The 26,476-nt window shown below is 44.5% G+C and overlaps 1 long non-coding RNA gene across 4 annotated transcripts in view; it reads left to right on the top strand.

Moving 5' to 3' along the window:
• LOC147346134 (uncharacterized) overlaps positions 1–24,915 on the top strand; it is a 41,069-nt gene extending 16,154 nt beyond the window's left edge. Inside the window, exons 2-6 of one of the 4 annotated variants that reach the window (XR_015153950.1) lie at positions 6,540–6,606; positions 8,281–8,393; positions 18,828–18,964; positions 23,766–24,018; positions 24,587–24,915. This is a non-coding gene — a long non-coding RNA (uncharacterized LOC147346134). The remainder of the gene's footprint in view (positions 1–6,539; positions 6,607–8,280; positions 8,394–18,827; positions 18,965–23,765; positions 24,019–24,586) is intronic. The other 3 variants (XR_015153951.1, XR_015153952.1, XR_015153953.1) reach the window with 3 other exon arrangements.
• Positions 24,916–26,476: the final 1,561 nt, after the last annotated feature.

The following is a 26,476-nucleotide window of genomic DNA, read 5'->3' on the forward strand; positions in this document are numbered from 1 at the left end:
GGACATCATCTGCTGAGTGAACACTGAACACCAGTGGGTAGAGGCACTTGTACCAAACCTTGACCAGTTGTTGGTGCCAAATGGAAGGGAAATCTGCCTCTGCAGCACTTCCTCCCCAGTGCTCTTCCTGATAGGGAGTCCCTATGACTTTGTGGGAATGGGGAAGTACACTCACATAACACATCGGTTCCTCCCAGATACTCAAGTGCAGATGCAGCAGCAGCACAGCGACTTGGCCCAGACACCATGCAGCCGAGTTTGTGTTAGCTTCCCCTTCCCTATGAGGTCCCTGCCCAAACCTCATCAGTTGAATTCAAGTGCCCTTCTCCCTCCAGGGCCAGGTATGATGGTCATGTGGGTGCCTGTATGCAACACAGCCAGGACAGGATGAGGCACTCCCCACACTCCCACTGAAGTTCCCCAGCATGTTAGACGGTTGTACTTGATGACACCCATCCCATCTCTAATCATTGCTTTCCTTAAAGCAGCTGAGGGCTGGGGGGATCAGAGGAGAGCTGCTGTGGGCTGGTAAGCAACCACATTTATTTTCAGTTTCAAGTGGCTCCTGTTCAGAGTCAAGCTTCCTTTGATTTCAGCTCACCCCAAATTCTATGTCCTCGTTGCTGGCACCATTTATGTTTGCTCTGGGAACCCTTTGACTTGGCAGCCAAGCCCCATTGCCTTCTGGCTGGGTTTATAGGGCCTGATATCCTCCCTTCCTTCCCTGCCTGGAGGAGAGTGGGCAGTGGCCAGTGCACCAGTTGGAAGGCTTCTTCAGTTCTTGCCTCTCAGCCTCTAAACATTCATACGCCCCACCAGTCACTACCTTGCAAGAGCATTCACGTCCCAATCCCAGAAAGTCTTCATATCCCAACCCTCGGAACTTTGTTCCTCTTCCAGAAAGCCATGAGAATCCTGTCTTCTCTTCAAAACTGTCAAGATCTGTGGAGGGTCTGAGATTTTACCCTGCTGACAAGCCAACAAGTTAGCGTGTAACTGTACAACATTGTACTTACAGGTGACAATACTGTATCGTACACTTAAAAACTACTGAGTGTACATCTCATGTTGTGTTCCTACCACAATAAAATAAAAACTGTAAAGAACCCAAAGAAAAGAAGGAAGAGGAGGAGGAGGATGAGACAAAAAAAAAAAAAAATCCTTCCCAAGGTCTCTATCCTCTTCATTTTTTAATCAGGGAAATAGAGGCATGATGGTTATGAAGGTGGGCTCTAGAGACACACCTCCTGGGTTTGGATCCTAGGTTTTTTCATCTTCTCTAGCTGTGTGACCTTGGTTACTTAACTAAGTTAAGTAACCAAGTTACTTAACAGCTCTGACTCCATTTCCCCAGCTATAAAATGGGGATAATAGTATTTTATAGGGCTGCTATGAAGATTAAAGATGTCAACCCATGTAAAGACACTTAGACCCTGGCAATCAATAAATTATTACTGCATGAGATGCTGAATAAATTGTTAAAACAATGACCCATACAGAATGTGTAAACTAATTAATCTTTGTTCCTAAAGGGACAGAACATTTGTACAAGACTTTTTCTCTCATTTATTTTCATCTACTGACCAAATGGCAGTTATGGTGGTTGTCCATGTTCTTCTTTACAAGAAGGAATGGGCTTGGATTGATTGATGCCTGCTGTGTGCTCAGCACAGTGTCAACAGTTTTACATAAATTGATTGTTTTATCCTGTTCTCACAACAAGGCAGCAAACTGGGCATTTTGCCCCCGTTTTTCCTAAGAATGAAATTTGGCCCAAGGTTGAGTACTTTGTTCCAAATCACAGCGCCCAGCAGGTCTGGATATGAATTCAGGTCTGTCTGATGGCAGCACACAGTGTATTGATGCAGGTGTCCACAGCTGCTCTGGAGGCAGCCACCTCATTTCCTGGAGCCACGGGAGAGAACAGAGATAGTTATATAGTTGAAGGGGTGCAGTGCTAGGAAGGGGTGCAGTGCCAGTTGAAGGAGTTACTCATCAATTGTCCCAGACTTCGTGGGTGTTTGTCTAGGTGTAATACTCCAGGTGGCCATGTTTTTGCTTTGATCGTTAACTGACCTGTCCTACAAGAAAGTAAATTAGAAAAAAATAAATGTGTTGGGACTTGAAGGATAAATTAATATAGATGCCTCAGAAAAAATGGGATAGGGCAATTAAGTTTGTAACTTGGGGACACATAATGACCAAAAAAGGCACTATCGCTAGTGCTGAACTTTATTCAAATGTTGACTAAACTACCATTTAGTGAAACCCACCTGTTCTCAAAAAGATAGGTCACAGAAAGATGAACTCCCCAGGTCGGTAAGTGCCCAATATGATACTGGAGATCAGTGGAGCACGAACTCCAGAAAGAATGAAGAGATGGAGTCAAAGCAAAAACAACACCCACTTATGGATGTGACTGGTGATGGAAGTAAAATCCAATGCTGTAAAGACCAAATTGCATAGGAACCTGGAATGTTAGGTCCATGAATCAAGGCAAATTGGAAGTGGTCAAACAGGAGATAGCAAGAGTGAGCATCGACATTCTAGGAATCCGTGAACTAAAATGGACTGGAATGGGTGAATTTAACTAAGACCATTATATCTACTACTGTGGGCAGGAATCCCTTAGAAGAAATGGAATAGCCATCATGGTCAACAAAAGAGTTTGAAATGTAGTACTTCGGTACAATCTCAAAAACGACAGAATGCACTCTGTTTCCAAGGCAAATCATTCAATGTCACAGTAATCCAAGTCTATGCCCCAACCAGTAATGCTCAAGAAGCTGAAGTTGACCAGTTCTATGAAGACCTACAAGGCCTTCTAGAACTAACACCAAAAAAAAAAAAAAAAGATGTCTTTTTCATTATAGGGGACTGGAATGCAAAAGTAGGAAGTCAAGAAAAACCTGAAGTAACCGGCAAATTTGTCCTTGAAGTACAGAATGAAGCAGGGCAAAGGTTAACAGAGTTTTCCCAAGAGAATGCACTGGTCATAGCAAACACCCTCTTCCAACAACACAAGACTCTACACATGGACATCACTAAATGGTCAATACCAAAATCAGATTGATTATATTCTTTGCAGCCAAAGATAGAGAAGCTCTATACAGTCAGCAAAAACAAGACCAGGAGCTGACTGTGACTCAGATCATGAACTCCTTATTTCCAAATTTTGACTTAAATTGAAAAAAGTAGGGAAAACCACTAAACCACTCAGGTATGACCTAAATCAAATCCCTTACTACTATACAGTGAAAGAGACAAGTAGATTCAAGGGATTAGATCTGATAGGCAGAGTGCCTGAAGAACTATGGACGGAGATTCATGACGTTGTACAGGAGGCAGGGATCAAGACCATCCCCAAGAAAAAGAAATGTAAAAAGGCAAAATGGTTTTCTGATGAGGCCTTACAAACAGCTATGAACTGGGATAACCCAGAGGGATGGTATGGGGAGGGAGGTGGGAGAGGGGTTCAGGATGGGGAACACGTGTACACCCATGGTGGATTCATGCTGATGTATGGCAAAACCAATACAGTGTTGTAAAGTAACTAGCCTCCAATTAAATAAATTCATATTTTTAAAAAACAGCTATGAACAGAGAAGTGAAAGGCAAAGGAGAAAAGGAAAGATATACCTATTTGAATGCAGAGTTCCAAAGAATAGCAAGGAGAGATAAGAAAGCTTTCTTCAGTGATCAATGCAAAGAAATAGAGGAAAACAATAGAATGAGAAAGACCTAGAGATCTCTGCAAGAAAATTAGAGATACCAAGGGAACATTTCATGCAAAGATGGGCTCAATAAAGGACAGAAATGGTATGGACCTAACAGAAGCAGAAGATATTAAGAAGAGATGGCAAGAATACACAGAAGAACTATACAAAAAAGAGCTTCACGACCCAGATAATCACGATGGTGTGATCACTGACCTAGAGCCAGACATCCTGGAATGTGAAGTCAAGTGGGACTTAGGAAGCATCACTATGAACAAAGCTCGTGGAGATGATGGAATTCCAGTTGAGCTATTTCAAACCCTAAAAGATGATGCTGTGAAAGTGCTGCACTCAATATGCCAGCAAATTTGGAAAACTCAGCAGTGGCCACAGGACTGGAAAAGGTCAGTTTTCATTCCAATCCCAAAGAAAGGCAATACCAAAGAATGCTCAAACTATCGCACAATTGCATTCATCTCACATGCTAGCAAAGTAATGCTCAAAATTCTCCAAGTCAGGCTTTAGCAGTACATGAACTGTGAACTTCCGGATGTTCAAGCTGGATTTAGAAAAGGCAGAGGAACCAGAGATGAAATTGCCAATATCCGCTGGATCATGGAAAAAGCAAGAGAGTTCCAAAAAAAAATCTACTTCTGCTTTATTGACTATGCCAAAGCCTTTGACTGTGTGGTTCACAACAAACTGTGGAAAATTCTTCAAGAGATGGGAATACCAGACCACCTGACCTGCATCCTGAGAAATCTGTATGCAGGTCAAGAAGCAACAGTTAGAACTGGACATGGATGAATAGACTGGTTCCAAATCGGGAAAGGACTATGTCAAGGCTGTATATTGTCACCCTGCTTATTTAACTTGTATGCAGAGTACATCATGAGAAATGCTGGACTGGATGAAGCACAAGCTGGAATCCAGATTGCTGGGAGAAATATCAATATTTCTCAGATATGCAGATGACACCACTCTTATGGCAGAAAGTGAAGAACTAAAGAGCCTCTTGATGAAAGGGAAAAAGGAGAGTGAAAAAGTTGACTTAAAACTCAACATTCAGAAAACGAAGATCATGGCATCTGGTCCCATCACTTCATGGGAAATAGATGGGAAAACAGTGGAAACAGTGACAGACTTTATTTTTGGGGGCTTCCAAATCACTGCAGATGGTGACTGCATCATGAAATTAAAAGACACTTGCTCCTTGGAGAAAAAGTTATGACCAATCTAGACAGCTTATTAAAAAGCAGAGAGATTACTTTACCAACAGAGGTCTGTCTAGTCAAAGCTCTGTTTTTTCCAGTAGTCATATATGGATGTGAGAGTTGGACCATAAAGAAAGCTGAGCGCCGAAGAATTGATGCTTTTGAACTGTGGTGTAGGAGAAGACTCTTGAGAGTCCCTTAGACAGCAAGGAGATCCAACCAGTCCATCCTAAAGGAAATCAGTCCTGAAGGACTGATGCTGAAGCTGAAACTCCAATACTTTGGCCACCTGATGTGAAGAACTGACTCACCGGAAAAGATCCTGATGCTGGGAAAGACTGAAGGTGAGAGGAGAAGGGGACGACAGAGGATGAGATGGTTGGATGGCATTACCAACTCAAATGGACATGAGTTTGATTAAATTCCATGAGTTGGTAATGGACAGGGAGACCTGGTGTGCTGCAGTCCATGGGGTCGCAAAGAGTCGGAGACGACTTAGGGACTGAACTTAACTGAACTGAACCTATTCTCTGCCATTTGGGACATATAATGGAGGTTTTATGGAGACACTGTTTTAAATGTTCAGTAATAAAAGCAACCATCCACAGTTAGAAAAGTAAATCAAAAGAAAAAGTCTTCTTTTGCTGTAGAACTATCTGTTATACTAAGGGATTCTGGATATATTTCATTTATTAGCTTCTGTAACTTTTACACGCTATTTTCACTTTGTGGTAAGGGGAAAATGGGATAAGAACAAGATGATCTTTCCATTTTGTCCTAAAAGAGAAAACAGGAAGAATGAGCACTGCCTTCTTTTGGTTACACAATACAGTAATCTTACATTGTTAACAGTGAACATCTGGCAGAATGTGTTGTCATCACCAAATGAGCAGAGACAACTTACCTGGCCTGAGTCAAGTTCTAGACTTCTTCCTCATAATATCTTTCTCCTGCAAAGTAATCACAGGGGTTCCAAACTCAGATCTGTCTTTTAATCATAGAGATACAGTGCTGGTGGGTTGTTTAAGTTCTTTTGCAGACAGCTGACAGCGCTGATCATATTTAATCATTCTAAAGCATTCAGAGCGGATGAAAATGAAAGAGACTCAGAGAATTTTGTGTTTAGTCTTTAGAGCCAATTTCACAATTGCCCCAGGGCCAAGAACTTGAGAGAGAGGCTGGGCTTCCTTAGATGAAGAATGCTGTGGCCGGAGGAGGCGAGGCGGGATGGGGTCCATGTCCCCCTGCATGGCTTCATCTACACCAAGCAAGGGAGGAAGAATAGGAGGTCTGGGCTCAAAATTGGCACATTCTGGGAGTGTCCTATGTTCTAGGGAAACTGTGCTACATTTAGAAGGAAGCCTTGAGAAGTTTACCAGTAAGTCCTGTCTGGGCCGGCCTCTCTGCATTAGCTGCAGGAATACCATGGTCACCAGTGGGATATGATATGTGTTGCATTAACAATGGTCCTGAAGAAAAGACTCAGTGAGTAGGTGGAGGGTATATATATATATATTTTTTTTTTAATTGAAGTATAGTTGATTTACATGTTGTGAACATGGTAAGGTGTACAGCAAAGTGATTCAGTTATATATATGTTGCTGTTTAGTTACTAAGTCTTGTCTGACCGTGTGGACCATAGCCTGCTGGGCTTCTCTGTCCATGGGATTTCCCAGGTAAGAACACTGGAATGGGTTGCCATTTCCTTCTCCAGGGGATCTTCCGGACCCAAGGATTGAACCTGGGTCTCCTGCTTGGCAGACAGATTCTTTGCTACTGAGCCACCTGGGAAGTCCTATATATATATAAATTCAGGTTATGTATATATTCAGTTTTATGTATATGTTCTTTTTCGGATTCTTTTCCAGTATGGTTTATTACAAGATATTGAGACTAGTTCCCTTTGCTATGCAGTAGGTCCTTGTTCATCTTATTTTATATTTAGTAGTATATATCTGTTATTTCCAAACTCCTGGTTCATCCCTCCCACCTTCCCCTTTGTAATCATAAGTTTGTTTTCTATGTCTGTGCGTCTTGTTTCTGTTTTGTAAATAAGTTCATTTGTATCATTTTTTAGATTCCATATAAAAGTGGTATCATATGATATTTATCTTACTGTTTAAGTAATCTTAAACATAAGATTTGGAGAAGGCAATGGCACCCTACTCCAGTACTCTTGCCTGGAAAATCCCATGGATGGAGGAGCCTGGTAGGCTGCAGTCCATGGGGTCGCTAGGAGTCAGACACGACTGAGCGATTTCACTTTGACTTTTCACTTTCATGCGTTGGAGGAGGAAATGACAACCCACTCCAGTGTTCTTGCCTGGAGAATCCCATGGACAGAGGAGCCTGGTGGGCTGCCGTCTATGGGGTCGCACAGAGTTGGACACAACTGAAGCGACTTAGCAGCAGCAGCAAACATAAGATTACTTATGGTAATCTCTAGGTCCATCCATGTTGCTGCGAATGGATGACATTATTCCATTCTTTCTATGACTGAGTAATATTCCTTTTTATGAATATACCACATCTTATCATCCATTCATATGTTAGTGGGCACTTAGGTTGTTTCCATGTCTTGGCAATTGTAAATAATGCTACTGTGAACATTGGGGTGCATGGATCTTTCCAAATTAGAGTTTTCATCTTTTCCAGATATGTGTCCAGGAGTGGGATTGCTGGATCATATGGCATCTCTATTTTAAATTTTTAAAGGAAATGCCATACGGTTCTCTATAGTGGCTGCACCAATTAACATTCCCACCAAGAGCGTAGGAGCGTTCCCTCTTCTCCATACCCTCTCTAGCATTTGTTAGTTTTAGACTTTTTTTGGTAAACTTTTTAATGATGGCTATTCTGACTGGTGTGAGATGAGTCAGTCAGTCAGTCAGTCCAGTTTAGTTGCTCAGTCGTGTCCGACTCTGCAACCCCATGGACTACAGCATACCAGGCTTCTCTGACCATCACCAACTCCCAGAGCTTGCTCATACTCATGTCCATTGAGTCAGTGATGCCATCCAACCATCTGATCCTCTGTCATACCCTTCTGCTCCCACCTTCAGTCTTTTCCACGGAGATGAGTAGAAAGTACATATCTTTAAGAAGAGACTGGGATTTGAAGACGAAAGATGTTTGGAAAGGAAATATCCCCTTAGATAGTGTGTGGATCCAGAGAGGAAAAGTTCATCTGGGAAGCAGGAAACAGAATGTAAAACCCAGATGAGAATTTTAGGGATATTTGGAATAAAAAGGTATTTGGCAGCTTCCATGGTTTAACCACCTCTTTTGCAGGAGATCTGATTCAAAGGCTGTTTGCAATTACTGTGTTTTTTTGTTGTATGACATGATAGCAAGAGAAGATGGAAATAATTAGAACTTAATTTGGATGCCAGAGTTCCAGATTTCAGATTGGAACGTCATGCCTGTCCTTCAGTATGAACACCTGGAAGAGTGCATAAGAGGGGTAAGTAAGAAATGTTGAAAGCCGTGTGTGGGAGGAGACGTTTTTCTAACTAGGCTGATGCCAAATGAGAAACAGAAGCACCCACGTTGTAGAAGTCAGAGCTCCCTACTTCGTGTCAAAGTGGCTGCTGAGATCTCCACATTTCATCATGTGTCCATTTTCTTATCTCTTTTGGATGGCATTGTGTTCAGAGGGATAAAGATAAGCACTGGATTTAATATTTCCTTCTTTCTTGGGGGAAATAACATGAGACCGGACAACCCGGATCGCCATTGGCCTACTTCTGTATCATTTGTCATGGCGCCATTCTGACCCGCCCCTTCATTCCTTTAAGAACAGATTTTGACCAGCAGGAGACCCAGGACAGACACCTGAGGAAATCCCTGGGGGAAAAGGACTTTTCCCCTCCCTCCCTCCCACAAGTTGTTATGATGATTCATCCGTGAGCTCTTTGAGTTGATGGTTCTAGAAGCACTGGCATGCTTGCCCTCCCTTTTCAATGTTGAAATCAACTTAAAAGGATGCACTCCAATAGGGGACGAGAGATTGCACTGCACAGAGTATAAAGGTTAGAGTTGCAGTTCCACAGGAATTTGGTGTGTTTCTAAATTAATGCTCTGCATCTTTGAGAGACTGACCTGTGTTTCCTTAGCTGCTCAGCGGCTTTCCAGGGCCCTGTGCTCCCTAGCGCCTGCTGTGGGTGTCTTCTGGCCGGGGCCTCTGAGCCAGATCCACAGAGGGAGGGGGGCTCCCCAGTAATGATGCGAGTGGGGAGGCTCAGCACTCCAGCAGCCTCACCAGTCTTCAATTTCTTAAAAATAAGTGCAAATGGATTTTGTTTGTAAAAGTAAAAGTCTCGCGTTTTTCGTGGCCTGGTGACTCGTCCCTCCCTAGACAAAAGGGAGCAAGGATTCCCTTGGTTTTCAGCAGCCATTATCTGCCACCTTTATTCTGAAAATGATCTTTCCACCTGTCCTTTCGTTTACTCAGTCCTGAGAACTGTAGAATGGGCTCCCGTTTACAACATGAGGGAGGAAAGGAACACCGTGTAGATGAACTGAACACTTGCCCAAGCCCTTCCACTCCTCGGGATCAGTTTTGTTCGCTTGCCCCATCAAGTGTTCCATTCAGGAGCAGGTCTCCACAAGGAGACTGGTCCCTCCCTGCCGGCCGGTCCACCTACCCTGACAGCTTTCCTGCTTCACCCCGTGCTACCCCTCCACCTGAGTGGGGCTCCCATAGCTCCTCTGAGAGGCACAGTCTGCCCACAGGTGTGAAAGACTGAGACTCACCCAACTCAGACTCTGACTAGCTGCCCTGCTCCTGTTTCCTAGAGGCTGGCAAAAGACAAGACTCTGGGGTCAAAGACCATGGACTTTGGTGCTGACAGCCCAGCACACAACATCCCCCCTTTGCATGAGTTCCGTTTGCCCCCGTGTAGCACAGAGATGACACCAGCACGTGCAGGAGAGGGACCGGAGTCGAGTGCCCTGCACGTGACCAGGCAGCAAGCAGTTCCTGCCCCCTTGCAGTGACCTGCTTCATTCAGGGGACAGATCCGCCTGTCAGGCGCCCTCAGCAGAAGCTTGCCGGGTGTCCAGGGCCCACGACGGGCTGCCTGTCCCAGCCGGGCCTGAGGACGTCATCATGCCGGCTTCCCTCCAGAATGACGTCATGCTAAAGCCTGCAGCACCAAGTGCTGGAAGCCCGGCTGGCTCATGAAGCCCCACGGCATGTTGAGTTCTTACTGAAGGAAGATGGGACGGTGGGACGTCCATCTGTCTCCCTATGTTTAAACAGAAGCACTCCAAACCCCGCCCCCTCAACCCTGCCCTGGTTTCAGTTCCCACCAGACTGTTACATAAACCCTCAGTTCCTGTTCAATGGTAATACTAAAACAGAAACAGCACTTCCTCTCCAATGTGATGGAGAATTCAGCATGAGAAAAGGAAGATATGTACAATATAAAACTCGACCCCAGTATTCCTGAAACTAGACTTCTTGGTTGTGTTCACAGCTGGGGTTGCTCTCCATCCTACCCCCTCTTCCCTTCTGGCCTTAGCGCCCCAAGGGACAGGTGGAAGCCTGCCCACATGCCTTCCCCTGGAGCCCGGGTGCTTCTTGCTAGGTGATTAAGTGGCCTACTCCATGTTCTGTGGCTACAGCCTTTACCTTCTCACACTGATTCTCAATCCAGCAGCTGGAGGGGTCCTTGCTGAAAAAGGATGAAAAGTCAGATCCTATCACTTTCTGCTCAAAACCTCCCACTAACTCTGAACACAGCCAGACGAAAAGGACCAGCCTGGTTCCACACAGCCTGCCTCTCTGATCTGACCCTGACCCCCTCCTCACTGCCTCCACTCCCACTCCCATCACTCTGGCTTCCTGGACCCACCGCCCAGGGCCCTCGAGCTACTGCTGCTCTGCCTGGTACTCCCTGACCCTAGATGCCAAAGGGTTCCCCTCTGCTTCCTTTCAGGCCACCCTGACCCCAGCCCCCTGCTGCATGTTCATCTGTGGCACTTGTCACCATTAGACACGCAACAGACATTTCCTTCCCTCCTCCCTCTGTTCCAGGAGCCCAGGACACTGCAGCCACACAGCGACTCCCAGTGACTATTGTTAGAGCCATTAACTCAGCAGTGCTTTGTGAACTTAATTGAAGTTAAGCATCTTTTAAACTTCACTGAATATCTTCTCATTATGCCAAACTCTCCTCTAATTATTACCATTGGGAATATATTTCACAGAATTGTATGTACCTACACACCTTTTAAAAATTGCTACCTTTTCATGGACTTTTCATCGTTGCATCTGCGCGTACCTCTCTGGTGCCCAGTCTATATATGACTTTCTCACCCTCCTTTGTTCACCCTGTTTCTCTGCTTTTTCTGGTGATTTGTCTTTCTTCAAACAGCAGAGGTTCAAATAAGCCATCAAATATGGAGGCTTTCCCTGCAGACCTGGGGTCAGAGTCAGTTTTTGTCATCATTTTCCCTCGGTATCTCTCAAGGTTCCCTCTGCCTCCTCTTGTCTTCCATTCCCAGAGGTTGCATGTTTCTGTTGGTTTTGAGTTGGCAGGACGGGGAACATAGGTCATGTGGGCAGCTTACGATTTCTTTCCCCAAAGGTCACAGAACTCCACCCACGTGCCTCTTCCACTGTTACCATCACTTTCGTCGACCTTCCTTCTCCCTCCTCTCCCCACAGATGATGGGAGGCAGGACTCTTAAAAGAAAAACCTGCTTCAGGTTTACAAAAAACAAGAGCTAATAGCTACTGCACGTTGAGTCCTGACCATGTGGCAAGCTTTCTGCACACACGCATCTTGTCTCCGCCACACACCATGGGCTTGGTCCCAAGGCCACCTCTGGCTGGGCAGGCTGAGCGCCTTGTCTGAGGGACCTGAGTACTGGGTGGAGGAACAATTTTTTTTCTTCCTTTCAAGAGTAAAAATTTTGCTTTTGAAGAACTTCATATGGACATTTTAAAGAGAGTCCCATACGAAAGCAAAAACGTCACCCTCTTCTCATCCCAGGAATAAATTTAAAAGGCAAAATATTTCTTTTTAAGACAGCATTTGAATGTTTGGCACTAGCATTCAAAATCTAAGAAAGGGGGGGAAAAGCATTTTTATATTTTAGGTTTCTTTGGTTGGGGTTCTTCCCCATGGGGTCGTGATAATAATATTTCATCTTTCAACTCATATTACCAAAACAGTCAAAATCAGGGGAAAAGTACCACCTAGCAGTTTTTGGAACCAAAGAAGTCCTTAATGTCTTCCTTCCAGGCATCCCAGGATCTCAGCTTGCGAGAAAACTGGCTGACATGTTCCTTCTGTAGTTGACTATTCATAAGGAATAATCACAAATGCTGTAAAGTCAATGACGTGGACAGTTATTCTTCCACTTTACTGTTTGGATGTTTCTTTGGCATTGCTAAGCTCATGGTCTGCTCTGTGCCTTGTTTTAGTTTTTGGAACCATCCTAACATTCTTTAGGGCTCTTGCTGATGGTGGAGATGCCTGGGGGCCTGGTGTTACTAAACCCTGGTCCATCCACCCTGTGACTCTGGGCAGGGAAGCTGATGGCAGCTGCCTGAGAAACCCTGTGTTGAGACTGGCTGTGTTTGGTACTTGTCCTCGAAGGAAAGTGCTTTTCCTAGTCCCTAGGGTTTTGGTCTCGGGGGACCCCACTGCGTCTGGTTCCGGTTGACCATTGGGAAAGCTCCTCAGACATGGTCCCAGGAAGGTCAGATGGGCTCACCCATGAGCCTAGTGGTGAGACTCACAGGCCATGTAGGACCTGCCTCCCTCTACCCTCCACTCAGCCCAGGACTTAGCTTTCTAACATCCCAACAGGCCCCTGAGGACAGCAGGTGTACCGGCTCCTGCCCTGGTGCCTGGGCTCTCCACCAGAGCAAGGCCTCAAGGCTCCTTTCCTGGGAATCAAGCCGGCTGGAGCCTGAACTGACTGTGACACATCCTTCTCCCTTAACCAACCCTTCCCAGATGTGGCTGCACCTCTGGCTCTTGGAAAGCATAGGCTGCCCTGTCTTCTCCCTCTGCCCTTCCAGTTTGTCCAGAACATTCATCCCAGGCCTCTGAATCTCGGCTCCTCTTCGCCACATTGTCTGCTGGCATCTGGGGCCATGAGGGCCTAGTGACCACAGTGGCAGGTGCTGCTATTGGGGAACCCGCTTGCCTTGCACGTGAGCACCAGCAGCAGCTGCTACTTCCTGTGTGAAAGCTCAGCCCCGAGGAGACTCTCCACCAAGTCAGAGAATCCAGCCAGGGGACTTTTCTAGCTGTGAGCTCATCTGCACAACAAAGATGACTAGACCAGGGGCGCCCGGACCCCTCCCAGCCCAGTAATGGGTTCTGCCCCGGCTCTCGCTGAGAATTCATCTGTGGGCCCCGCAGGAGGACTGTCCCACAGAAGAGACTCCACCAGAACCAACAGAGTTTCACACTCAAGTCTTTGATATCCTGTGCTCACAATTTTGTCAATGTTGAGTACACCCTATATTACTGTGTTTTTTCTTTGAATCAGCTCAGCTTTTCACTTTTAATATTTCTCTGTTGTCTCAAACTCTGTCATTTCCATGATTGATGATCTGAGGTGCTAGTTATATCTTTTCAAATACACACTAACTAAACACCTAATTCTGAGAACTGGAGTCCACCTGTGTCAATATAATGTTGTTCAGCTGCTCAGTTGTGTCCAACTCTGCGACCCCGTGGACTACAGCACACCAGGCTTCCCTGTCCTTCACAATCTCCCAGAGTTTACTCAAACTCATGTTCATTGAGTCAGTGATACCATCTAACCATCTCATCCTCTGTCGTCCCATTTCCCTTCTGCCTTCAATCTTTCCCAGCATCAAGGTCTTCCAATGAGTCAGCCCTTTGCATCAGGTGGCCAAAGTATTGGAGCTTCAGCATCAGTCCTTCCAATGAATATTCAGGGTTGATTTCCTTTAGGATTGACTGGTTTGATCTCCTTGCAGTCCAAGGGTCTCTCAAGAGTCTTCTCCAGCACCAAAATTTGAAAGCATCAGTTCTTTGGTGTCCAGCCTTCTTTATGGCCCAACTCTCACATCCTTATGTGACTACTGGGAAACCCATAGCATTGACTATAGAGACCTTTGTTTAGACTGGGGGCTTAAACAACAAGCATTTATTCTCACAGTTCTGGAGGCTAGAGTCCACAAGCAGGTTGCTGGCAGATGTGTATCTGCTGAGGATCCTCTTCCTGGTTTGCAGATGGCAATCTACTCGTAGTGCCCCGAACATGGTGCGGGGACATCTTTGTCTTTTCTAATAAGAGCACCAGTCCCATTCGTGGGGACTCCATCCTCATGACAAAATCAAAGGCCCCACCTCCAAATACCATCACTCCAGGGAGTAGGCTCCCATTTGTGAATGTGGGGGGATAGAAACATTCAGTTGGTAGTCAGCACTTACAGTGGCTGGGATCTATTTCAGCACATCTACCCTCATTACTCGTTTAACTCTCAAATCTGCTGTGAATGGGAGGTACTGCTTTCTGCGATTTAGAGCTGAGGAAACTGAGGCTCCACAAGGTCTGCCAACTTGCCAAGGTTGCACCACCGGTGAGCGGCAGGCCCTGGCGCCCTTGCCGCCCGCCCATGTTGATAACGTTCCCGAGTTGGATTCATGACATGAAAACACGACACTGGTGCAACCCCACTGTCCTCACAGCTTCTTTGCTCATTTTCTCATCAGGACACTCTCAGCTCCCCACAGCCAAGAGGCAAGACAGGAGCTATTTTTAGCAACACTCTGTCCATTCAGGTTCTCCTGGGGTTGGAGGAGCAAAGAGGAGGGCGCAGAGGGATGAGGAGAGACTGAAGGGGAGGGGCGTGAATGCCACTGGATTCACAGATTCAGAAAGTGGCCTGGTGCTGCCAAGAGGCGGGGCGGGTGGGTGAGGGGGAGAGGGGATCGAAGGTCAGACTTCTAGTTATAGATGAGTCCTGAGGATGGAAACGCGGCCTGTGATTACAGCTAACAGTAGTATGCTATATGTTTGGAAGTTACTAAGAGAATGGATCTTTCAGAGTCCTCATCACAAGAAGAAAGATGTGTGATTTCGTGGGGTGGATGTTAACGACTCACTAGACTCACCGCAGTGACGGTCTCACATATTTACAACTGTGAGTCACTGTGGTGCACACCAGACACTGATGTAAAGTTCCATGTCAGTTCCACTTCAGTTTAAAGCAAATAAAGAAGATGGGTCCTCATCTTCTCCCCAGGCCTGCTCTGCTCACAGGAGACACCGTGGTTCCATTTGGGTGGTCACTCCCTCCAGGATGGTATCCCACTTTGAGAAGAAAAACCATGAGAGACCCGTGTTCTCCAGTAAAATAAAGAAGGCCCTGCAGAAACAAGGAAAACACTTCCACTGAGACTTATAATAAACACAATCATAAACAGAGAATGCAGAGTTCAGGCTCTCACTGGACTGGTCTGGAGAAGCAATTCTGACTGGGAGTCGGGTTTTTAATTCTTATAGGGATATTTGCAGTTCTAAGCTGTAGAAATCTGGAGCCATAAGAAAGACAAGAACTGTTTGAAAAGATGCCAGCGTAACAACACTGGCTGTTTCTACCAAAGATCCTCTGGAGAAGGGATAGGCTACCCACTCCAGTATTCTTGGGCTTCCCTTGTGGCTCAGCTGGTAAAGAATCCGCCTGCAATGCAGGAGACCTGAATTTGATCCCTGGGTTGTGAAGATCCCCTGGAGAAGGGAAAGACTACCCACTTCAGTATTCTGGCCTAGAGAATTCCACGGACTGTGTAGTCCATTGGGTTGAAAAGAGCCAAACACGACTGACTCTCACTTTCAGTTGCATGTGCTGGGCACACTGGTCTGCATCAGCCATGTGCTTCTCACGATAGCTCCACGCATTAAGCATGTACAGTTTCACGTTCAGATTAGGACACTGAGACCGCAGAGGCCGACATACAGTGAGAATCATCTGCTTCGGAATTCAAAACCATGGTCACCCGGCTCCAGAGGCTGGGCCCCATCACCAAGGCTTCCAGACCACCTGGCACGTCCTCACATCAAAGACAAAGGGTAGACGGCCGACAGAGTTCCACTTCTGTGCTCTGGGTGCTGGTGGTTACCTGCCTCAGGGCATCTTAAACCTCCTATTTCAGAAACAGTGAAGCTGTTTACATACAAGGAACCCTAATCAATTTGCAATATAACAGAGATTTTTATCTGAAATTTGGGTGTTTTTTAAGAACAATAGAGCAGAGCCTTTTGAACTTTCTTGAACTTGTCCCACAGGATGAAAAGCCCTTTACCTCACGCCAGAAGATGTATAAAACATGCGTGTAACAGGTTTCAGAGAATTACATTCACCATACATGTGGGAGGCTGGTTGACATTTTAGATTCCAAGCTAGTCTGTTTTTCTTTTTTGTTGTTGTTAATAGTCCTCCTGAATGATCCCTTTTTTATTGTGATAACACTTAACATGACATCTACCCTCTTAAAATGCTCAGTGCGCAATATGGTGTGGTTAACTACAAACACAATGTTGGTCAGCAGATCTCTGGAACTTCTTCATCTCCTGTAACTGAAACTTGACCTCCACCTCACCCCTCCTGCTTCTGGGAGTCTGACTGTCTTGAATTGTTTCTCATAGAAGTGCGGTTGTGTCGTGGAAAACTGTGGAGACTCCTCAAAAAATGAATATTTTATTTTTTAATGCTGGACAAGACCCCCTGTATTGATGTCAGGATCCACTCGTGTGTTGCTCCCACAGTTTGAAATACTTTGCAAGGGGACCTGAATTGTTTTTGCTTTAAAACAAACGGTTGAGTTGTTGCAGCTGGTATCAAAGACTTATGAAATAGGTAGCAAGGGCTGGAGAAGGAGGACAAAAAGAGATTTTTAAAAGTTAATTATTAATGGCAACTCGGTGGAGATATCAATACCTTTATGCATTTTTAATGCTTGAAAAGAGGAAAAGATGCAGCTTATAAATGCTGCTTATTCTTTCCTAATGGCTGATCAAAGATGATGAAATACCACATTTGCTTCACTAACCAGACATTTTGAAATTTGAAGTCCAAACCGAAACTAAAACTCAAAGGGCAATTCGTCTTGTTTTTCCCAAACAGCATTCATCAGTTCCTTACCTAACTGGAGCGAGCAATGCGTCGGAGCGGGGGTGTCATTGTCCACTAGGTGGCGGTACAGAACAGGAGTAGCCCTTTCTTATTCTTCCTGACACGTAGGCTGCAAAAGAATTTAGAAACCTGGGGCTGTCCAGTGATTCACATGAATTCAGCCTGAAAGTTTACTCATTGCTCCAGGCATATTTCTGCCTTTTCTTGGAACATCCCTGGATTTCAGCTTCATTCTTGCTGACAGCCTGGTATTTAAAATTAGTAATATCTTAGTTGTTTCCTTGTGGCAATACAGATGCAGCATGTCTGTATTTGTTAACAATTTGCAAAGTTAGCGTGTGCTGGGAAACTTTATTTCTGCCCCTTCAATTTAGCATTTAAGAAGTACTGTGGATCCTTGTGCCATTTCCCTTTGCTAACAATATCTATATCTTAGTTGTGTTATATATTAGAAAGTTACTAAAATATCTAATGGACATTTTAGTTGTAATTTTTCAGCCAAAAAGAATGATCTTCTCAAATACACATCAGCAAAAAGAACTAATAGCTGATAAGTTAAATGTCTCTTAAACAAAAATGTATGCTTTTGCAATGTGGAAAGTCTTTTGGAATAATCCCATGTATGAGAGATTTTAAAATTCTCACCAAGTGATGCCTGTTATGAGACATATTTATAATTATTTGCAAATCTTGCCTATCTTTACAATATTTTTTGATGTAGGTAAAGAAAAGATATTGAATAATTTTCTCTTGCTTCTTATTATATTTGTATATCGTATAAATTTTTATGAATGCATATTACTTTTACAAACAGGAAAATAAAGCTGGTTTGTCATAAAAGTAGTATGAGAAAAAAATCTAGATTTTAGTGTGACGGGCATACACACTGAGGAAACCAGAAGGGAAAGAGACATGTGTACCCCAATGCTCATCGCAGCACTGTTTATAATAGCCAGGACATGGAAGCAACCTAGATGTCCATCAGCAGATGAATGGATAAGAAAGCTGTGGTACGTATACACAATGGAGTATTACTCAGCCATTAAAAAGAATACATTTGAATCAGTTCTAATGAGGTGGATGAAACTGGAGCCTATTATACAGAGTGAAGTAAGCCAGAAAGAAAAACACCAATACAGTATACTAACACATATATATGGAATTTAGAAAGATGCTAACAATAACCCTGTGTACGAGACAGCAAAAGAGACACTGATGTATAGAACAGTCTTATCGACTCTGTTGCAGAGGGAGAGGGTGGGAAGATTTGGGAGAATGGCATTGAAACATGTATAATATCATGTATGAAACGAGTTGCCAGTCCAGGTTCGATGCACGATACTGGATGCTTGGGGCTAGTGCACTGGGACGACCCAGAGGGATGGTATGGGGAGGGAGGAGGGAGGAGGGTTCAGGATGGGGAACACATGTATACCTGTGGCAGATTCATTTTGATATTTGGCAAAACTAATACAATTTGTAAAGTTTAAAAATAAAATTAAAAAAAAAAGAATATATTGTACAACACAGTTAATATAGCCAATATTCTATAATAACTATGGATGGAGTATAACTTTTAAAATTGTGAATCACTCTATCATACACCTGTAACATATAATGTTGTACAGCAACTACGCATCAATTTTTTTTTTAATGAAAAAAAAAAAACAAGCTTTGGGCATAAGAACATTCCACAACTAAATACTCCAACATCTGTATCACTGACCAGAGTTCGGTATTTGTTTATGTTCTATTTCTTTTGAGGTATACTTCTGAAAGAATGAAGAGCCGAAATCTTAAGTGGACCGGAGGATGCCTTTGGATAAACCCCTACCCTGGGTGCCCGTCTTGTCACGTTGTAGGAAGCTAGTCACTGCCGCCGTCTCTCTCAGAAAGCACAGGTGATGTCGGGGAAGAGCCTGGTCTTGGGCTCCGCTAGGAACACAGCGAGTGTAAACTCCCCTCTCCCTCTGCCGGGGGGCTCTGCTGTCCGTTGTGGAGATTCACCCACATTCTCACCAAGATAGAGATAGACATTGAACTCTTCCTAAAAGTGCTGTTGTGAACATTTCACAATACACCCTTTGTGGAGAAGGACAATGGTATCCAGTGAACCAAGCACAACACGGGAAACCGTAATTCCTTCCCCAGAATCCTGTTCTGCTGGCGCTGAGCAAGCCGAAGCCTCGGTGCTCTGGTTTGTCACAGAGGAGCAGTGCCCATCTATGTCTGCAAGTATAGAATTACCTCGCAGGTTTACTGTATGCACCAACAGAGCCCTGAGGGAAGGTAACAAGACTCTACCACCGGGCGTGACCATTCTAACTAAGCTGCCATACTTCCCCAGGTTGCCCCTTAAGCCCCATCCCCACCTCGCTGCTCAGGTGAGGTCTGTGGGTACAGGTGTGCGTCAGGGACATTCTGTGTGGAGGTCTGTACCTGCTCAGGTTTGGCACCAGCTCAGGGCTGGAGCCATTAAGTAGGTCTTACCAATTCAAAATCTTTTGTTAACCCCTGGAGAGGCTGTGGGCTTAGTGTGTTTGTCTGTCTTCATGCTTTTGTCTTCTTTTGTCACTCTGGGCCTCAGGAAGGTCCCTCACGAGCTGACTTGTTGGAATGAAGCTAGGGTTTCCCAAGTCTCAAGAACCCAGAGACTTAAGTTGACATGCCGGCAACTTCTAAGATTTAATGAAAATTTGCTTGACCTTCTTCCCAAGTCAGTGAGAGTTCTCATGATTTCCCAGATTCACTTATTAATTCTTGAGATTTTATAGACTGGTGTTCATGTTCACCCTCAGTTACAAAAGCCTGCTCTGGCTGTGCTCACATCTCTTTTGGGGGCCAGTCCACTATCTGATCTTTTCTCTGCTTGGACCAACCCAGACATGAAATTAGCCACTTTTCTTTGCGTTCCCCCAAGACAACCGTCCCAAGAAAGCCCTGGTGGAATCCACCTCTCTTTAATCTGCTTCCCGTCTGCTCTCTTGACTCCCAAATTCCTCTGGATGTTTAGATTCACAGTGGTTTAGCTATGACTTCCAGCCCACAATTGTATAATCAAGGTATTTTTCTAAACAAAGATGGTTGTCAAGAGGGACTCGGAGGACTTCCCTGGCAGTCCAGTCCAGTGGTTGGGTCTCCATGTTTCCAGTGCAGGCAGCCCAGGGTCTGTCCCTGGTCGGGGGACTAAGATCCTGCCTGGTGTAGCCAAAAGATTAAAAAAAGAGGAACTCTTGTGCAAATTTTCTGTAATATATGTTTGTATGTGTGTGTGTGTGCGCGTGCGTGTGCTTAGCCGCTCAGTTGTGTCCTACTCTTTGTAACCCTGTAGACCACTTGCTAGGCTCCTCTGTCCATGGGATTCTCCAGGCAAGAATACTGGAGTGGGTTGCCATGCCCTCCTCTGGGGATCTTCCCCACCCAGGGATCAAACCCAAATCTCCTGCATTGCAGGTGGATTCTTTACTGTCTGAGGCACCAGGGAAGCTCAAGAATACTGGAGAGGGTAACCTATCCCTTCTCCAGGGGATCTTCCCAACCCAGGAATCAAACTGAGGTCTCTTGAATTGCAGGTGGATTCTTTACCAGCTGAGCTACCAGGGAAGCCATAAATATATATATATATTCATATACATCTATACACATATAAACATATACCCATAATACGTATACACTTATCCGTATGTTCTATATGTATACATAATATACAGCACTTTGAAATGTAGAAATAATACACGGCTGTGTGTATAATTGCACAGATAACACATACTATCTGTGCATGCACACACATGTATACCCTATGGCCTATGTCTACATAGATCTAAACCACCATCACTAAAGAACTGGTGGACACCAGCTCCTGCCTCCTCTTGTTGGAGTCCTGTGCTCATCTTTTCATTTCTGTACCACACAGATCCTGCTCTGTAATTGACCCGGATCCCACCTACTTTACACTGTTTTATGTAGAAAGCAGTGACCTGTGCAGTCACTTATTTATGCAATCACATTTTCACTTAGAAGACGATAATTGAGCACCCATGACAGCCCTGGGTTGGACCCTATAGTGAGAAGAGACGAGGAGGGAGGGGCCCACGTCTTTAGATACTTGAAATCCAGCTGCATGCAACTCTTAGCACGCACGAAATAAAACGTCCTCACATGCACAGTTCTCATCAGAGGAACAGCAGAGCTGAGCAGAAAGCCCATGCCTGGCCATGCACAGCAGCGCTGCTGTTTCAGCAGAACACGCAGGAGGAAAAAACCGCTGTGGTCAAAAGAAACTGCTGGCTGCTGGATTTTTGTTTAATTACAATTTGCGTGCTCTTCTAACAGCGTGCGTTCTGCTTAGACGGCAGAGTGGCTTTCATGAAAGTATGAGCTCAGCCTTGCCTTACGCCTGCTGAAAAAAAGAGGTCAGGTAAAATGACTGTAGTGACAGCGCCAAGCTGGTGGAAAACCACACTGTCTTTCAGATGAAATGTAAAAAAGAAAGAAAGCAGACTGGAAATTTTTTGCCTGCTAAAAAAAAACCCCTTGAAGTCATCTCAGAAACACACATAGAGGCGATTTCTTCTTTTTTCTCCTTAGCAGTGTCCTCAAGGAAAGAGCTTTCCAGACCTGAGGGAGTGGACCAGTGATGCAGTCATGTAGCCTGGCTTCATTCTGAATTTTGCTCCATGGCTGTATTCATTGGAGGACTTAATCCTTAGGCAGCTCTTCCAAATCTCATACAAATCTGCTATTTTTATCTGAACTCTACCCTGAATATTCTAATCATGTAAAATGTTTTCAAACCATTGTAGCACAGAAATTAGTAATGACCAGATACGTTTGCAGAAATCCATGCTTTGTGTATTGTAAAAGGTCTGCATGAATGCTTGCTCTCCTCCCACATACTAATAAACATGATCTGTGTATGGTTTTGATCATTTTTAAATTTAAAAATCAAATGTAATTTTAATGTACCCACAGAGAAATTTACATATGAGTTTCATAAAGAACAGCAAGTGTGAACACACTGAAGGGTGATATTCGTGTATGTAGAGGACAGATATGACGGCCTGTTTCTTGGTGGTGATGAAATTTGATAAATGACTTCTTTCCATAGAATCTCCAAAATAGAGTGATTGCAGGTCCTCACATTCCGTCAAATTAGTTAGAGCTTTTCTAGGACTTGGCTCTGTTTCTCTTTATGTACTTCTGTGGCAAAATTAAGATAAATTATTTGTTAGAGGCAATATCAACAGTCTTAATTTGAAAACATTCAGCAAGATGAACCTAGTGTGCTGGAGGTGACACTGGGAAAATGTGTGCCTGGGTTTCGAAACCTGGCAGTTCTTCCCAAGCCGTGGAGGACTGTCTGTTCTTGGGGAAACCTAGCTCCTCACAGGCTTCTCCTTTCTCATTCTTCTTACTTATTTATTTAGGAGGAACAGACATCGAAATAGGAACTTGGATTTCTACTAATGGGAGTGAAAATGAATACAATTGTTTTGGTATCAAATTACCAGTATCCAGTAAAGCTGAAAATTTACATTCCTTGTGATCTAGATCTCCTCTAGAGAAACTTGCAAATCTGTGTGAGACAAAGTTTGTAGGTCCAAGAACATTAAAATAGCAGTTTAAAAGCAAATTAGGTCTCTATATGTTAATCTTATTAACATAGGTCACTAAAACATAGCACTCAGAATTAAAAAAAAAAAAACAGGTTGCAGAGAATTTAAACAGTACGATACAAATGATTAAAAAAATTTTAAAAACACTATATATGATGATGTGTACATATACGCACAATAAACAGAGCTGTGTTCTGGAGGGTATTCCTGGGGGTTGTCTCTGTGGAGAAAAGTGGAAGAAGGCAAAGGAGGAGGGGAACAAAGTGGACTTGAATTTTATTTGAATATTATGTTGCTTTTATTAAAAATGCTTATAAAGTATATTGCGAATGATGAAAGTAATGAGCTCAGACTCTCATTCCTGCTTGTTACAGAGCTGACCACCTGACCAGAGGTTTCATAAACAGGATCTGTGGGGCCCTCGGGTCGGGGGGTGGGGGGAGTATACCTAAGCAATGGGAATGGAGCACGGCTGCATCCTCAATTTCTTTTTTTAATTTTAATTAAAATTTTTTTGTATTGAAGTATAGCTGATTTACAATGTTTCAGGTATACAGCAAAGTGATTCAGTTATACATACATACATGTATATATTCTTTTTTCATATTCTTTTCTATTATAGGTTATTATAGTTCCCTGTGCTCTACAGTAGGTCCTTATTGTTTATCTGTTTTATGTATAGTACTGTGTATCTGTTAATCCAAAACTCCTAATTTATCCCTCTCCCCACCTTCCCCACTTGGTAACCATAAATTTGTATTCTATGTCTTTGAGTCTGTTTCTGTTTTGTAGATAAGTTCATTTGTATCATTTTTTTAGATTTCACATATATTTGTTTTTCTCTGTCTGACTTTTTTCATTTGTTATGATAATCTCTCGGTCCATCCATATTGCTGCAAATGGCATTATTTCATTCTTTTTCTATAGCTGAGTAATATTGCACTGCATATATGTACCACATCTTTTTTATCTATTCCTCTGTTGATGGACATTTAGGGTGTTTGCATGTCTTGGCTATTGTAAACAGTGCTGCTGTGAACACTGAGGTGCATATAACTTTTTGAATTAGAGTTTTTGTCTTCTCTAGATATGCGCCCAGGCAGGCTCAATTTCTACTTGCAGTCATGATGTGAATCAAACGTTACTGCAGGCCCAGCATGGACCCAGATTATGTCACCCCCAGAGTGTCCACTGTGATGATCCAGAAGATACTAGTAGTTTCTGGACTAGACACCACAGCATTGGAGGAAAAACAGCCTTCAGCCCAAAGAAAATTATATTGAGAGAAGACATCGAAAGCCTTTTGAAGAAAAACTCAGATTGCACATGGGATTGGTCAGGTTGGTTTGAAAATGTCTCCCTGCCCCCGCAAAAGACTGCCTCTAAACATTTTTTAAACATAATCCAAAGCACACAGCCTCTCCCAGCAGGAGGAACATGTGTGTTAGGATGAAAGGGAGTATTTTCTCAGCAGAATTTCCAAGGGGTTTCCTCCCATCTCTGCTGCCAGTGGCTTGGGGGTCATGTTGGGAAGCGCCTGGCCACCAGCACCTTTGGGTGAAGACTTGGCCTCTGGCTGTGGTACACAGGGGAGATTGTCTACTGAAGGCGGCACTGAACTCTGCTATTTATTCTTTGTGAAGCTGGAACTAGAAAACCAAGGTGCAAACATTTTGGCGGAGTTTAGACGCCAAAATGTGTTTGCTTTCACAGCAGAATGGCTTAAACTTCCAGCGGTTAGGCGACAGGGACATGTCAGCTTTCTATCAGAGATATCTGCTCAGTCTGTCTCAGGCTCCTCACCAGTATGTGTGAGCATGGCATGCTCAGTCACTCAGTTGTGTCTGACTCTTTGTGCCCCTAAGGAAGGACTGTAACCCACCATCCTCTGTCCATTGGATTTTTCAGGCAAGAATGCTGGCGTGGCTTGTCATTTCCCCCTCCAGGGGATCTTCCTGAGGACTGAGAGACGGAACCTGCATCTCCTGCATTGGCAGGCAGTTTCTTTACCATTGCGCCACCTGGGAGCCTTCACCAGTGTCACTTGTTGTACCTAACCTTGTCCTTTGTGCTGAACTTGGGGGCTCTGAGAATCAGTGTTAATCTAAGCAAATCTGCGCCCACATTTTTTAAAAAACTACAAATTGAAAACATAAATCTTTGCCAAATCCTCTAGAGATTAATGTATTACATGTGGTCTAAACTTTATAAAAGCTTTTTGATTAAACCAGCAAAAAGTAATTTATTTAAAAATAAATATCTGTACTCCCACTGTGTCACTGGGGACCTTTCAGTCCTGGTTTGGGTGATTACAGCTGGAGCCAGTTGCAGCAGTGGAAGGGACCCTTGTTTTCAGCTTTTGCTCTTCAAGACCTGGGAGGATTCGGGAGGTCAAGAGGTCAGAGCGAGAACATAACCACCTCTCTTGGGACCTTGCTTGAGGCAGAAGTGGGGCTTCTCCAGGTGACCGAAATCTCCCAGTTTTGCTGAAGGAAACCAGGCTCTGTGTTGACTTATAGGTGTTAGCAACTTATTTGTCAATATTCTAAAAATTTATTGGGACATCCAAATCATTTTGGAAAATCATCTGTCAACTCTAAGATAAGGCAAAGATGTACTGTAGATTGAACTTTTCCTCTCTAGATTTCTAGGTCAGTTTAAGGGTATTTGAAACAAGCGTCATAAGTGTTGTGATTAAGCAGCTACATTTCTCAGAAGATTCCTCTGGTTTTTGAAATCTCCTCTCCTGTCTAAGAGGCTTAATACAAATTTAGCTTGATAAATATGTCTTGAAAATGGAACATTTCACCCGTCCTATATATTAATGGTTACCTGGGGCACAAACATGTGCTCACTGGAACCCTTTGACAGATAGACAGATAGACACAGGGCTGATAACTAGCAGGTACCAACATCCACTCTGGGCACCACTGCAGTCCGCCTTGATCAGTTGGTACCTGGGCCTTACCCAGAGTTCAGCACTGTGTCTGTGGCCCCCCCATCATGGGTCTTGGCAGATGTACTGTCTCAGCGCTGAAATCTGGTTGAGCTCTTCCTCTCCCCATTGCTGGATCAACCCGGTCCTTGTCACCAGCCTTGACCTCAGCCAGTCTCTGGGGTCAATCAGAGATGCCAGTGATGGAAGGAGAGCCCAGTTTATTTTTTTCCTCAGGCGACCTCGCTGTCATTACCCTGCCTTCACGCGGGGCTTCCATTAGGGACCCACAAGCTGGCACCCTGACACTCTGCAGGTCTCCTTCCCCACGGCCGCTCCCAGTCGGCCTGCCTGGTGCATGCGCACACAGGCACACCTGGGAAGAGTTGTGACTTCAGCCCCGCTGCCTCCTCCCTGCTCTACCTGGGAGGCATCACTTCAGCAGAGACGGTAGGCTGGTACAGGAAGCAGCGTGATCAAGAAAGGATGGGATGAGTTCCTTGACCATGGGTGTTTCTGAGATCACTCTTACCTTCCTTCTCGGTTCAGAGCGAGTTCTGTCTCCAGGGGCAGCGTGGCCGCGCTCGGCTGCCCCCAGTTACAAGCAGAGAAGGGACACACTCACCTCCTGCCCCCACTTTACATTTCGTTGCTAAAACCTTTCCACAGCCTTCATGCTGCCAATGAGGGAACTGAGCTCAGAAAGGCCAAACAAGCCACCTTCTGGGAAGGTGGGACCTGGATCCAAACCAGAGAGCTGTGGCCCCAGGGCCCCAGGGCTTCTGCTTGTTCTGTAGCCTGAGTTCAGTGTCAGATCCTGGTCAGCTCCAGAGGCCCCCTAGGACCCGGTTCCTTTGTTCCAG

This window comes from Bos grunniens, chromosome 24, assembly GCF_055505025.1.
Source record: "Bos grunniens cultivar Pamir isolate PY7600 chromosome 24, Bosgru_T2T1.0, whole genome shotgun sequence".
Taxonomy (NCBI): domain Eukaryota; kingdom Metazoa; phylum Chordata; class Mammalia; order Artiodactyla; family Bovidae; genus Bos; species Bos grunniens.